Below are 15,221 nucleotides of genomic sequence, written 5' to 3'. Positions count from 1 at the left end.
AAGATAACAGTAGGCCAATGGCTCACATGGCAATGCTTCCCCTGCTCTTTCACTTGAGACATAGATGGTCTGATAGGTGAAGTGGAAACTTTGGCTAAGCTCTTTTGGCCCACACAGAATCAGGGGAATAATGAAGGTAAAATGCACAGTGAGTGAGAGAGACAGACAAAATAATTATGGAAAACAGGCTAAAAGAAAGGGAGGAAAGAAAGTGTGCTGATAACCATGGTCCACTGCCCAGTCTATCCATACCTTGAGGCGGACCTGCTCGTACAGGGCGATGGACCGGTTGCTGAAGGTGATGGCGTTGCAGAAGCTGGCCTGCCTCTTGACGGTCCTCTGGGCCACGTCCATGACGATCTGGGAGCCCTTGGCACTGGGGTGGAAGAGCAGGGGAAAGGAGGACAGGCTGCCCCCACACTGCAGGATGGGCAGACATTGCTTGGTGGGCTTATGGTGGTAGCGGTGGGATGTGGTGGGGAAGGGGCCACCCAGAGAATCTGAAAAGGAGGAAGCATAGGGGGAGTTAGATATACGGATCTACAAAGAACATTACTTGAGAGATCAGAAAAGTATTACTAAAATGCATATCATAGGAACCACAACATTTGCAGTTGTACTCTATGGCATCCACTGTTTAAATATGCACAATGTCAATATAAAAATGCATTAACAGCATACAATCAATAAAAACTGCCTTTCTTCAATGTTGTGATGATGACTGGGTGTATAGGTAACTGCCAAAAATAAAGGAAACACCAACATAAAGTATCTTAATATGGCTTTGGGCCACCACGAGCCAGAACAGCTTCAATGCACCTTGGCAAAGATTCTACAAGTGTCTGGAACAAGAAATTCCATAATTTGGTGTTTTGTTGAAAACAGCCATGGCATATGGTTTACATCATTTTCATGCTCATCAAGCCATTTGTTGACCACTCGTGCCCTGTGGATGGGGGCATTGTCCTCCTATGGGGTCATAGCCATAGTAGCCAAAATAATGGCCAAAATGGCTGGCCAGCATTTTTATACATTACCCTAAGCATGATGGGATGTTAATTGCTTAATTAACTCAGGAACCACACCTGTATCCCTCGTTTCCATTATTACCTGTATGTTCCTTTAAGAACCATTTAACTCAAACTTTATTTTCAGAAATCCAACAACGAGTACAAACAAAATTAAATATAGGTCTGTTAGTAATCTCGATTTTCTCCTTGGATGAGAATATATAAGGATAAGAGCTGCTTGGTAACCAGAGAGAATTGTGCAGCTGCGAAAACCTCATACAAAATGAGGTAATATCAGTCATTGGTAATCTCCTGTCATACCATTCATTTTTTGTTATTCCACATTTTGCCAATGGTTTATTCAGATCCCCATTAGCTTTTGCCGAAGCGGCAGCTATTCTTCCTGGGGTCCACACAAAAGCATAAACACGACAAGTAACAAAGCAAAACACTGATAGACAAGAACAGTTTCACAAATTTAAAATACAATGATATGCGTGTGTTTGTGTGTCATTTCACAGTCTCTATTGTGCAATGAGATGTTGTTTTATCAATTTTTGAAATGGTAATGTTGCTGTTTGCTTGGGTCATTGGAGATGGAAGGGAGTTCCATGCAATCATGGCTCTGTATAATACTGTGCGTTGCCGTTAATTCATTTTGGACTAGGGGACTGTGAAAAGACCCCTGGTGGCATGTGTTGTTGGGTATGTATGGGTTTCTGAGCTGTATGTTATTTAATTATGCAGACAATCTGGAATTGATCACAGTAATATTTCTAATAAAAACTAGAAGAGAAGGAGTTAATCTCTCGTCAACTAGGAAAGACTGGCATGCATGTTGTTGATGTTAGTTCTGTATGTGCAGTTAAGGGCAAGACGTGCAGCTCTGTTTTGAGCCAGCTGCAGCTTTTTTAGATCTTTCTTTGCTACACTTGACCATATTACCAGACAGTAATCAAGATGGGACAAGACCAGAGCCTGAACAACTAGTACAGTTGATTTGTGTCAAAAATGCAGAAGATCTTTTACAGATATACCCCATCCCCATATTCACAACAACTTTATCAATAGGACTTGACCATGATAATTGACCATCCAATGTTATACCTAGGAGTTTAGCTTCCTCAGCTTGCTCAATGGTCACACCCTTTATGCACAACACAAATCAAATTGTATTTGTCACATGCTTCGTAAACAACAGTGAAATGCTTACTTACAGGCCCTTCCCAACAATGCAGAGAGAAAGAAAATAGAGAAATAATAGAAAAGTAAAACACGTAATAATAAAATTAATAATAAATACAGAGTGAGTAACGATAACTTTGCTATATACACAGGGTACCAGTACCGAGTCGATGTGCAGGGGTACAAGGTAAGAGGTAGATATTTACATATAACTAGGAATAAAGTGACAGATAATAAACAGTAGCAGCAGCGTATATGTGATGAGTCAAAAACAAATAGTGCAAAAAAGGGTAAATACAGATAGTTAAATAGTTAACCAAATACAGTTCCTTTGGAAAGTATTCAGACCCTTTGACTTTTTCCACATTTTGTTAGGTTATACCCTTATTCTAACATTTATTAAATTGTATTTTTTTCTCATCAATCTACACACAACACCCCATAATGACAAAGAAAAAACAGGTTTTTAGAAATGTTTGCAAATGTATAAAACAGAAAAAACGGAAATATCACATTTACATAAGTATTCAGACCCTTTACTCAGTATTTGTTGAAGCACCTTTGGCAGCGATTACAGCCTTGAGTCTTCTTGGGTATGACGCTACAAGCTCTCAAGCTCTCTCAGGTTGGATGGGGAGCGTTGCTGCAAAGCTATTTTCAGGTCTCTCCAGAGATATTCGATCGGGTTCAAGTCCGGGCTCTGGCTGGGCCACTCAAGGACATTCAGAGACTTGTCCCGAAGCCACTCCTGCATTGTCTTGGCTGTGTGCTTAGGGTCATAGTCCTGTTGGAAGGTGAACCTTCGCCCCAGACTGAGGTCCTGAGCGCTCTGGAGCAGGTTTTCATTAAGGAGCTCTCTGTACATTGCTCTGTTCATCTTTGCCTCGATCCTGACTAGTCTCCCAGTCCCTACCACTGAAAAACATCCCCACAGCATGATGCTGCCACCACCATGCTTCACCGTAGGGATGGTGGCAGGTTTCCTCCAGGCGTGACGCTTGGCATTCAGGCCAAAGAGTTCAATCTTGGTTTCATCAGACCAGAGAATCTTGTTTCTCATGGTCTGAGAGTCTTTAGGTGCCTTTTGGCAAACTCCATGTGGGCCGTCATGTACCTTTTACTGAGGTGTATCTTCCGTCTGGTCTCTCTACCATAAAGGCCTGAATGGTGGAGTGCTGCAGAAATGGTTGTCCTTCTGGAAGGTTCTCCAATCTCCACAGAGGAATTCTAGAGCTCTGTCAGAGTGACCATCGGGTTCTTGGTCACCTCCCTGACCAAGGCCCTTCTCCCCCGATCGCTCAGTTTGGCAGGGCGACCAGCTCTAGGAAGAGTCTTGGTGGTTCCAAACTTCTTCCATTTAAGAATGATGGCGGCCACTATGTTCTTGGGGACCTTCAATGCTGCAGAAATGTTTTGCTACCCTTGCGACACAATCCTGTCTCTGAGCTCTACGGACAATTCCTTCGACCTCATGGTTTTTGCGCTGACATGCAATGTCAACTGTGGGATCTTATATAGACAGGTACCTTTCCAAGTCATGTCCAATCAACTGCAACAATTTATCACAGGTGGACTCCAATCATGTTGTATCAAGGATGATCAATGGAAACAGGATGCACCTGAGCTCAATTTCAAGTCTCATAGCAAAAGGTCTGTATACTTATGTAAATAAGGTGCATAGGTAGACTTGGTGCATAGGTACCGGTTGCGGTGCTGTAGCAGAGAGACCAGTGCTGCATGGAGATTGACACTGCAATGGACAGCAGCCATTTTACGGGCTCCTGACCAATTCTGCTATTTTGTGTTTATAAAATTTTTGAACACAATGTTTCTGCCATTATTTCCTATGCCTGAAAAGAGCTGCTGGACATCAGAACAGCAACCGTTGAGATTTAGATCTTAGGGAATGTTTTGAAACAAATACAATGCTTTTAGTTGTAGTATTGTGTGTAGGCCAGTGACAAAACATCTACATTTAATCCATTTTAAATCCAGGCTGTAACACAACAAAATGTGGAAAAAGTCAAGGGGTGTGAATACTTTCTGAAGGCATTGTATTTAAGACCAGTTTATTATTAATCACCCATTCTGATACTGACTGTAACTCCTTATTTAGAATTTCAGTGAGCTCACTGGCTTTTGGTGCTGACATGTAGAGTGTGGAATCATCCGCATACATAGTCATTCTAGCATCGTGTAACACCAGTGGCAAATAATTTGTAAAAAATAGAGAAGAGTAACAGCCCAAGCTAACTGCCCTGAGGGACACCGCACTGTACATATCTGATATTAGAGAAGCTTCCATTGAAGAACACTCTCTGGGATCTATTGAATAGATAACTCTCCAACCATGTGATGGCAGGTGATTTAAATCCATAACAAGTGAGTTTTTTTCAATAACAGTTTATGATCAATAACATCAAAGGCTGCACTGAAATCTAACAATACAGCTCCAACTATCATCTTATTATCCATTTATGCTAACCAATCATCAGTCATCTGAGTCAGTGCAGTACACGTTGAGTGCCCTTCTCTATATGCATGCTGAAAGTCAGTAGTTAACTTGTTCTCTGAAAAATAGCATTGTATTTGGTCAAACACAATTCTCTCCATCAGTTTACTAAGAACAGGCAGCAAACTGATTGGCGGCTGTTGGAGACAGCAAAGGGTGCTTTACTATTTTTAGGCAGTGAAATTACTTTAGCTTCCTTCCACGCCTGTGGACACACAGACACAGACACAGACACAGACACAGACACAGACACAGACACAGAAACAGTCACACACACACACACACACACAAACACACACACTCCTTTAGGCTTTGGTTAAAGATATAGCCCTGGTTTCATCTTGAGTCTTGAATATATCTTGAATATATCAACAATATATACAGTGGGGTCCACAATTATTGACACGCTTGATAAAGATGAGCAATAATGACTGTCTAAAATAAATAATTCAAATAATGAGCTATATCGTATGCTACATTTTTGGGGGGAAATTATAGTTTATACTAATACAATTGCTCAGAGAAAGATATTTTGTTTATCAAGTAATAATTTATCTCAAAAAGGTAGGGGTCAAAATTATTGACACCCCTAAAGATTCTTATAAATAAAGTAGTCAGAAATGCAGTATTTGGTCCCATATTCCTAGCATGCAATGACTACAGCAAGCGTGTGACTCTACAAACATGTTGGATGCATTTGCAGTTAGTTTTGGTTGTGTTTCAGATAATTATGTGCCCAACAGAAATGAATGGTAAATAATGTATTGTGTCATTTTGGAGTCACTTTTATTGCAAATAAGAATATAATATGTTTCTAAACACTTCTACATTCATGTGGATGCTACCATGATTACGGATCATTCTGAAATAATCGTGAATAATAATGAGTGAGAAAGTTACAGAGGGTCAAAGAATAGCATAACACGGAAAAAACGACTACAAAGCTACTTTAGGATGTATCTGACTTGTAGTAAATACCAAAGAATGCATAATGGGTAATAAACAGCTCCTACACATACATCCTTCAATGCAGCTCTAATTGACTCCAAATCTACTTTTCTCACATCTGCCTTTTTGTAGACTGATAAGGCGTGGTTTGTGCCACTGTAAGCGCTAAATCAACAGTTAGGCTACTCCCCTTGGTTATCCTAATCTCCTTTTCCTCATTTACATTTTCACATCTCCCTTCAAAGCAATACAACAATGCCAAGGACATTGAGTTGTCATGGAGATATTTCTGGTGAGATCATCACAAATAATGACTTATTCAACAGACAATTGTGTGGGAATAACCTAATGTTATTTTATGACTTGCACTTAGCTGATTGTCAAATTAACATTCACAAATAATATTTTATAATATATAATAATATTAAGATAATAGGTAATATCACAAATACCTGTCCTTCACAAACCTACAGTACAGTATAAACCAGTAGAGGTTTGGGAGCAGGTCAACACTGGCCTGTCACCAGGTCACTGCACTAAAAAGCAAAAGGTCTAAGGATCTAAAACTAGAGGAGCACGTTTGCCTAATTAAGAGGGGTGCGTGTGTGTGTGAGTGAGTGTGAGAGAGAGAGAGTATCCCTAGCCTAATCTCTTATTATTGCTCATGACCTCTAGGGGTCAAGAGCTTTTCAGTGTACCCAGGAGACATTTCAATTAGGCAGCTTACATTGGCAACAGAGCATCATGGGGCTTCTGCGAATGCAGTCACTTCAATTTCAAGACAGGAATATTATGCATAGGTTAAACTCGTATCTATCCATGGATGTACATAATAGCCTCATTTGAATAAGACATTTGACCAGGAAATTAACCAAAAATAATGCAGCACAGAATTTGTCATGTGTTTCTACAGAGTTATTTTCTCCATTGTTGAAACTCTTTTAGATTATGGCTGCCAAGAGAACTCCAATGAATTGTTCAGGCTAATCTGGCATAGGAAAAGTACATCTTATTTGTTAGAGTATACACTACTGACTTGAGGTATTCACATGTCTGTGCCTGGGCTACAGAAAAATGATGAATGGTTCTTTATGTACAACAATGGTCCTAAATAAAGTCATAATAAATCAAGTAACCATATTTTTTTTATCATGTCACATTATGTTTGATGGCAACATAAAAGGGTGTATTGTATTCAACCACTGGCCTAACAAATGATAATGTATGACATGCCAGAACATACAAAACAAACACTTTTGGTTGACTCAAGGTCCAAAATGTGTTTACAAAAGACCTCACAAATGCCAAATGCATTGTGCTTACTGCTGCCACATTGATAGATTTGAATTCTTTATGCTTATTTAAATTAAGCATTACATTGTATTGTCTGAGAAGGTCGGTGCCTACCTCCTCGACGGCACAGAGGTTCTCTGTGTACACTACTGGTCAAAAGTTTTAGAACACCTACTCATTCAAAGGTTTTTCTTTATTTTTACTATTTTCTACATTGTAAAAAACTATGAAATAACACATATGGAATCATGTAGTAACCAAAAAAGTGTTAAACAAATCAAATATATTTTATATTTTAGATTCTTCAAATAGCCACCCTTTGCCTTGATGACAGCTTTGCACACCTGTGGCATTCTATCAACCAGCTTCATGAGGTAGTCACCTGGAATGCATTTCAATTAACCGGTGTGCCTTCTTAAAAGTTAATTTGTGGAATTTCTTTCCTTCTTAATGCGTTTGAGCCAATCAGTTGATACAGAAGATAGCCCTAGTCCATATTATGGCAAGAACTGCTCAAATAAGCAAAGAGAAACTACAGTCAATCGTCAATAGAGAAAATGTCAATAACTTTGAAAGTGCAGTCGCAAAAACCATCAAGCACTATGATGAAACTGTCTCTCATGAGGACCGCCACAGGAATGGAAGACCCAGAGTTACCTCTGCTGCAGAGGATAAGTTCATTAGAGTTACCAGCCTCAGAAATTGCAGCCCAAATAAATGCTTCACAGAGTTCAAGTAACAGACACATCTCTACATCAACTGTTCAGAGGAGACTGTGTGAATCAGGCCTTCATGATAGAATTGCTGCAAAGAAACCACTACTAAAGGACACCAATAAGAAGAAGAGACTTGATTGGGCCAAGAAACACGAGCAATGGACATTAGACCAATGGAAATGTGTCCTTTGGTCTGGAGTCCAAATTGGAGATTTTTGGTTCCAACCGCCGTGTCTTTGTGAGACGTGGTGTGGGTGAACGGATGATATCCGCATGTGTATTTCCCACCATAAAGCATGGAGGAGGAGGTGTTATGGTGTGGGAGTGCTTTGCTGGTTACACTGTCTGTGATTTATTTAGAATTCAAGGCACACTTAACCAGCATGGCTACCACTGCATTCTGCAGCGATACTCCATCCCATCTGGTTTGGGCTTAGTGTGACTATCATTTGTTTTTCAACAGGACAATGACCCAACATACCTCCAGGCTCTCCAAGAAGGAGAGTGATGGAGTGCTGCATCAGATGACCTGGCCTCCACAATCCCCCTACCTCAACCAGCAAATTAAGATGGTTTGGGATGAGTCGGACTGCAGAGTGAAGGAAAAGAAGCCAACATGTGCTCAGCATATGTGGGAACTCCTTCAAGACTGTTGGAAAAGCATTCCAGGTGAAGCTGGTGTAGAGAATGCCAAGAGTGTGCAAAGCTGTCATCAAGGCAAAGGGTGGCTATTTGAAGAATCTCAAATATATAATATATTTTGATTTGTTTAACACTTTTTTGGTTACTACAGAATTCCATATGTGTTATTTCACAGTTTTGATGTCTTCACTATTATTCTACAATGTAGAAAATAGTAAAAAATAAAGAAAAACCCTGGAATGAGTAGGTGTTCTAAAACTTTTGACCGGTAGTGTTTATCTTGAGAGCAATGCAACCGGACAGAGATGTCAAACTTCACATTGAGCAGAGACTGGGCATGATAAAGAGAAAGGCCACGACAAGCATCCAGCATGCAGGTTAAGGAAGGGGAATATTGCTTAGAGCTCAATCGTCATTGATTGGTCAGGGCAACCAAACAGTGAAGACTGGATAGACAGAGCCAGAGACAGCCATAGGCAGTGTCACCTGGCCCGCAGCCCCGCTGCCCCGTTCTGGAGTCTTTTTTCCAGGCTTGACATTACGTTAGCATCAGGGCTCAGTGGCCCGCTAATGTGGGACAAAAGCTCAGCGGCAGCAGCCCTGGAGAGCACAGGGCAAGTGTGTTACAGCAGCTTGGTTGTCACAATGTGTCATCTCTGAAAGGGACAGGTGGAGGTTGGCCCTAAGCACTAATCTAATGTCGGTTTTACATTTGACGTGCTGATGGTCAAGGTTTAACTGGGTTTGGGTAAGATGGTCCTAGATATGACTCTAAGGGCATCTAGCTGCCTAAGGCCACTGGGAAGCCTAGGGTATGTATACTACCCTGGCTGACACAACTATAGTTTCACATTTCTAATAGACCTCTCCTACCTGTGAGGTCTAATGTAAAGTATAAACTGGGTGGTTCGAGCCCTGAATGCTGATTGGCTGACAGCCGTGGTATATCAGACCTTATACCATGGGTATGACAAAACATTTATTTTGACTGCTCTAATTTCGTTGGTAACCAGTTTATAATAGCAATAAGGCACCTCGGGGGTTTGTGATATGTGGCCAATATACCACGGCTAAGGGCTGTGTCCAGGAACTCCGTGTTGCATCGTACATGAGAACAGCCCTTAGCCGTGGTATATTGGCCATATACCACACCCCCTCATGCCTTATTGCTTAAGTATACCATATACTGTACATTGCACACACGTAATCTCTGTATCATTGCATAGCCAGGAAAGATGGATTGCATAGCTAGGAAAGCTGTTTGTGATGTTCACCAAGATGGCGCCGATAGACATTTACAAGCATTTTGCTACACCCGCAATAACATCTGCTAAATATGTGTATGAGACCAATAAAATATGATTTGATGTTTATAAAAGTTTTGAACCTCTTATTATAGCCTCATCATATAGATCTATCTGACAAGGGACAAAAAGGGACAAGAAGGGACAAAAAAACAAATACGATTTAGTACACCATGAGGCCATGATCAGAGTAGAACTGCAGACTACACATGTATTCATTTAGAGTAATTAACATGATTAATTTGATTAGTTATGTCAATGCATATGGTTTTGTGGAGTATCAGACAACTGATTGGACACTTGGGCAGTCAATGAGAGGCACACTGTTTACAAATACTAGGCAAGGTAAACGATTTAAATCATAATAATAATAATTAAGGAACACCATTTCTCCACATTGATAACCCGTTATATTCAATGTCCAGTTATTTGGCTCAATCATCCCAGACATACTTAACCAAAAGTTGTCATCCGAAGAAAATATGTAGCAGATAAGAAAATAAGAAATATAAATACCATCAGCCAATTTGAAACAATGCAAATATGAAGTTGATTCTTGAACATTCACGTTGCTGCACATACCAGAATATTGCATTGCTATAATTGTGTGATAACGTTAGCATGCATCTAACATAAAAAAGAACACAAGTCATAGCTAGAGCATTCATAATACTTTAACTCATTTTCTTGCTGACTAATTTATTTTTGTAAGGGATAAACTGCCAGTTAACAATCAACTTATAATCATCCTCAAATTTTGCAATGTTTGCCTCTAGGTTTTCATTGTAGCCTATCCCATCAGCATCAGCAACGTTTTTATTATTGCTAAACATATGCAATCGATAATCGAATATAGGCTACCTCCCCCTCAAATGTCAAATATCCTTACCGTACAATGTATTTCTTGTTATCTGACCTCCCATGTTTAAATACAAGGTGAGTTCCTCTTCTCTGGTTTTGTTAGATAAAATATTCACAGAGACATGCGCTCCTTGGCTGTCAACATAACATAATCAGATAATCACGATTTCGTTCTCTTCAAACACCGTTTGCCCTCAGTGTAGTTAGTGGCTGTCCAAGCCGATTCACATTGGACCGCGGCAGATAGGCTACACAGCAGTAACACACAGCAGCGCAGAATAACATTGAAATTAACATAAAAGGTGGAAGTGGAGGTGGAGCTTCAAGAATAACTATTAACACTATCGATAACACCAAGGAAGTTGACTTCCAACTTTTCTCCTTTTGAAGTCAACGATAGCCTATATGAGTGCATTTTTCGGTAAACAAACATAGCGCGCCCAAAACCAGTATGCACTGAGAGGAAATCTGAATGGTGTACACAGTTTTGGAAATGCAGGGAAAGTCCAACAATTTACTTGTAGCTACCTTAGGATACATTTACACAGGCAGCACAATTCTGACATAATTTTTCACTAATTGGTCTTTTGAGCTCTGAACAAGATCTGATGTTAAAAGATCTGATGTGATTGGTCAAAAGACCAATTAGTGGAAAACAGATCAGAATTGGGCTGCCTGTGTAAACGCAACTTAAGTTTAATAGCTAAAATCAGCTGCAATGTACACTGTATGTACAAAAATATGTGGACACTCCTTCAAATTAGTGGATTTGGCTATTTCAGCCACACCCATTGATGAAAGGTGTATAAAATCGAGCACACAGACATGCAATCTCCATGGAGAAACGATGGCAGTAGAATAGCCTTCCTGAAGAGCTCAGTGACTTTCAACGTGGCACCGTTATAGGATGCCACCTTTCCAACAAGTTAGTTCGTCAAATTTCTTCCCTGCTAGATCTGCCCCAGTCAACTGTAAATTCTGTTATTGTGAAGTGGAAACATCTAGGAGCAACAACGGTTCAGTCGCGAAGTGGTAGGCCAAACAAGCTCACAGAAGGGGACCGCCGAGTGCTGAAGCGTGTAGCACGTAAAAATTGTCTGTCCTCGGTTGCAACACTCATAACCAAGTTCCAAACTGCCTCTGGAAGCAACGTCAGCACAAGGTTTCCATGGCCGAGCAGCCGCACACAAGCCTAAGATCACCATGTGCAATGCCAAGCGTAGGCTGGATTGGTGTAAAGCTCACCGCCATTGGACTCTGGAGCATTGGAAACGGGTTCTCTGGAGTGATGAATCACGCTTCACCATCTGGCTGTCCGACGGACGAATCTGGGTTTGGCGGATGTCAGGAGAACGCTACCTGCCCGAATGCATAGTGCCAACTGTAAAGTTTGGTGGAGGAGGAATAATGGTCTGGGGCTGGTTTTCATGGTTCGGGCAAAGCCCCTTAGTTCCAGTGAAAGGAAATCTTAACACTACAGCATACAATTACATTCTAGACAATTCTGTGCTTCCAACTTTGTGGCAACAGTTTGAGGAAGGCCCTTTCCTGTTTCAGCATGACAATTCCCCCGTGCACAAAGCGAGGTCCATACATTTTACATTTTTACATTTTAGTAATTTAGAAGACGCTCTTATCCAGAGCGACTTACCGTTAGTGAGTGCATATATTTTCATACTGGCCCCCCGTGGGAAACGAACCCACAACCCTGGCGTTGCAAGCGCCATGCTCTACCAACTGAGCTACACGGGGCCATACAGAAATGGTTTGTAGAGATCGGTGTGGAAGAACTTGACTGGCCTGCAAGGAGCCCTGACCTCCACCCCATCGAACACCTTTGAGTTGAATTGTAATGCAGACTGCGAGCCAGGCCTATCGCCCAACATCAGTGCCCAACCTCACTAATGCTCTTGTGGCTGAATGGAAGCAAGTCCCCGCATCTGGGTTCCAACATCTAGTGGAAAGCCTTCCCAGAAGAGTGGAGGCTGTTATAGTAGCAAAGGGGGGACCAATTCCATATTAATGCCCATGATTTTGGAATGAGATGTTCGATGAGCAGGTGTCCACATACTTTTGGTCATGTATGTCAATTGGTTTTAATGTTTATGGTCAATTGTCAATAGAGAATAATTGTAATGTTGTCTTTTTGTAGGCACTAACTCCGCCATGGTTCAATTTAGTTTTTTTAGGTTTTTTTGATAAATGCCGAAAATAAGGTCTGTGGTAAACAGACTTAGGAGATCTTATACGTTTTGTTCTATGAGATAATCTTCACCAACTGACGTAGCTTTCTGTGAATGTTGAAGCATTTAAGTAATAACAAAAGCACTTAACGCACTTAAAAGCTTCATAATCCATAAAGGTCATGATAATTGACTGATATTATCTCATAGAACAAAATGTATAAGATATCCTACACCTGTGTTAATCAATCAATTTTCAATCAATTTTATTTTATATAGCCCTTCTTACATCAGCTAATATCTCGAAGTGCTGTACAGAAACCCAGCCTAAAACCCCAAACAGCTAGTAATGCAGGTGTAGAAGCACGGTGGCTAGGAAAAACTCCCTAGAAAGGCGAAAACCTAGGAAGAAACCTAGAGAGGAACCAGGCTATGAGGGGTGGCCAGTCCTCTTCTGGCTGTGCCGGGTGGAGATTATAACAGAACCATGCCAAGATGTTCAAAAATGTTCATAAGTGACAAGCATGGTCAAATAATAATCAGGAATAAATCTCAGTTGGCTTTTCATAGCCGATCATTAAGAGTTGAAAACAGCAGGTCTGGGACAGGTAGGGGTTCCATAACCGCAGGCAGAACAGTTGAAACTGGAATAGCAGCAAGGCCAGGCGGACTGGGGACAGCAAGGAGTCACCACGGCCGGTAGTCCCGACGTATGGTCCTAGGGCTCAGGTCTCTCAGTTGGCTTTTCATAGCCGATCATTAAGAGTTGAAAACAGCAGGTCTGGGACAGGTAGGGGTTTCGTAGCCGCAGGCAGAACAGTTGAAACTGGAATAGCAGCAAGGCCAGGCGGACTGGGGACAGCAAGGTGTCATCATGCCCGGTAGTCCTGACGTATGGTCCTAGGGCTCAGGTTCTCAGAGAGAAAGAGAGAACGAGAGAATTAGAGAGAGCATACTTAAATTCACACAGGACACTGGATAAGACAGGAGAAGTACTCCAGGTATAACCAACTAACCCCAGCCCCCCGACACATAAACTACTGCAGCATAAATACTGGAGGCTGAGACAGGAGCGGTCCGGAGACACTGTGGCCCCATCCGAAGAAACCCCCGGACAGGGCCAAACAGGAAGGATATAACCCCACCCACTCCGCCAAAGCACAGCCCCCGCACCACTAGAGGGATATCCCCAACCACCAACTTACAATCCTGAGACAAGGCCGAGTATAGCCCACAGAGGTCTCCACCACAGCACAAACCAAGGGGGGGGCGCCAACCCAGACAGGAAGATCACGTCAGTAACTCAACCCACTCAAGTGACGCACCCCTCCCAGGGACGGCATGAAAGAGCACCAGCAAGCCAGTGACTCAGCCCCTGCAACAGGGTTAGAGGCAGAGAACCCCAGTGGAGAGGGGAACCGGCCTGGCAGAGACAGCAAGGGCTGTTCGTTGCTCCAGCCTTTCCGTTCACCTTCACACTCCTGGGCCAGACTACACTCAATCATATGACCTACTGAAGAGATAAGTCTTCAGTAAAGACTTAAAGGTTGAGACCGAGTCTGCGTCTCTCACATGGGTAGGCAGACTGTTCCATAAAAATGGAGATCTATAGGAGAAAGCCCTGCCTCCCGCTGTTTGCTTAGAAATTCTAGGGACAATTAGGAGGCCTGCGTCTTGTGACCGTAGCGTACGTATTGGTATGTACGGCAGGACCAACTCGGAAAGATAGGTAGGAGCAAGCCCATGTAACGCTTTATAGGTTAACAGTAAAACCTTGAAATCAGCCCTTGCCTTAACAGGAAGCCAGTGTAGGGAAGCTAGCACTGGAGTAATATGATCAAATTTCTTGGTTCTAGTCAGGATTCTAGCAGCCGTATTTAGCACTAACTGAAGTTTATTTAGTGCTTTATCCGGGTAGCCGGAAAATAGAGCATTGCAGTAGTCTAACCTAGAAGTAACAAATGCATGGATAAATTTTTCTGCATCATTTTTGGACAGAAAATTTCTGATTTTTGCAATGTTACGTAGATGGAAAAAAGCTGTCCTTGAAACAGTCTTGATATGTTCGTCAAAAGAGAGATCAGGGTCAAGAGTAACGCCGAGGTCCTTCACAGTTTTATTTGAGACGACTTTACAACCATCAAGATGAATTGTCAGATTTAACAGAAGATCTCTTTGTTTCTTGGGACCTAGAACAAGCATCTCTGTTTTGTCCGAGTTTAAAAGTAAAAAGTTTTCAGCCATCCACTTCCTTATGTCTGAAACACAGGCTTCTAGCGAGGGCAATTTTGGGGCTTCACCATGTTTCATTGAAATGTACAGCTGTGTGTCATCCGCATAGCAGTGAAAGTTAACATTATGTTTTCGAATAACATCCCCAAGAGGTAAAATATATAGTGAAAACAATAGTGGTCCTAAAACGGAACCTTGAGGAACACCGAAATGTACAGTTGATTTGTCGGAGGACAGACCATTCACAGAGACAAACTGATATCTTTCCGACAGGTAGGATCTAAACCAGGCCAGAACTTGTCCGTGTAGACCAATTTGGGTTTCCAGTCTCTCCA

General features: G+C 41.7%; 1 pseudogene across 1 annotated transcript in view; it reads right to left on the bottom strand.

Moving 5' to 3' along the window:
* LOC311111031 (E3 ubiquitin-protein ligase NEURL1-like) overlaps window positions 1-10,616 on the bottom strand; it is a 56,341-nt pseudogene extending 45,725 nt beyond the window's left edge. The window contains exons 1-2 of the transcript in view: window positions 10,500-10,616; window positions 253-500 (exon numbers count right to left, since the gene is read on the bottom strand). The product of the transcript in view is annotated as an E3 ubiquitin-protein ligase NEURL1-like (transcript). The remainder of the gene's footprint in view (window positions 1-252; window positions 501-10,499) is intronic.
* Window positions 10,617-15,221: the final 4,605 nt, after the last annotated feature.

The sequence above is a fragment of the Coregonus lavaretus genome, assembly GCF_964263955.1.
Source record: "Coregonus lavaretus genome assembly, chromosome: 36".
NCBI lineage: Eukaryota > Metazoa > Chordata > Actinopteri > Salmoniformes > Salmonidae > Coregonus > Coregonus lavaretus.
Note: the sequence above shows the minus strand (reverse complement) of the source record. Positions and strands in the feature narration are given on the sequence as shown.